General features: G+C 49.8%; 1 non-coding gene across 1 annotated transcript; it reads left to right on the top strand.

The window, feature by feature from the left end:
- Positions 1-312: 312 nt before the first annotated feature.
- On the top strand, positions 313-386 carry TRNAE-CUC (transfer RNA glutamic acid (anticodon CUC)). The gene has a single exon. It is a non-coding gene; the product is annotated as a tRNA-Glu (tRNA).
- Positions 387-831: the final 445 nt, after the last annotated feature.

Here is an 831-nt window from a genome sequence, read left to right as displayed (position 1 = left end):
GGAGGGATTGGGGGTGGGAGGAGAGGGGGACAACAGAGAATGAGATGGCTGGATGGCATCACCGACTCAATGGACATGAGTTTGAGTGAACTCCGGGAGTTGTTGATGGACAGGGAGGCCTGGCGTGCTGTGGTTCATGGGGTCGGAAAGAGTCGGACACGACTGAGTGACCGAACTGACTGAACTGACTGTATCATGGGCTGGAACATCAAACATCAACTCTCCATGGAACCTAATAAAGGAGAAAAGTAGAGTGTCCATCTGTGTGCAGGACTGAGGTGTTTCTTCTCTTAAAGATGTAAGCCTGGGACTTCCCTGGTGGTCCAGTGGCTAAGACTTTGCACTCTCAATGCAGGGGGGCCCAGGTTCGATCCCTGGTCAGGAAACTAAATCCCACATGCCACAACTAAGAGTTTGCGTGTCACAACTGAAGACCCCACATGGCACAGCAAAGAGCCCATGTGCTGCAACTAAGACCTGGCACAGGCAAGTTAACTAAGTAATATTTTTAAAAAAGACGTGAGCCTTAGTGCACGGTCACTGTGGTGATACCGCCTGCTCTGGAGTCCCTTCCCTTCCTTCCTCGTTCCCACTCCTCTTCCAAGTAGTTGATGGAAACTCTGTGATATACACTGAGTCTGTCCATTCGTAGCCAGAATACTTAAAAGCAAGCCTAGCTGAGAATGTACTGTTTTGCTATGATCCTAGCTGCTATACCAGGCTTACCTGATAGATAGTTCAGTTGGTAAAGAATCCGCCTGAAATGCAGGAGACCCTGGTTCGATTCCTAGGTCAGGAAGTTCCCCTGGAGAAGGGACATGCTACCCACTC

Source organism: Moschus berezovskii, chromosome 7 (genome assembly GCF_049115385.1).
Source record: "Moschus berezovskii isolate FMDL1 chromosome 7, NW_MosBer_1.0, whole genome shotgun sequence".
NCBI lineage: Eukaryota > Metazoa > Chordata > Mammalia > Artiodactyla > Moschidae > Moschus > Moschus berezovskii.
Note: the sequence above shows the minus strand (reverse complement) of the source record. Positions and strands in the feature narration are given on the sequence as shown.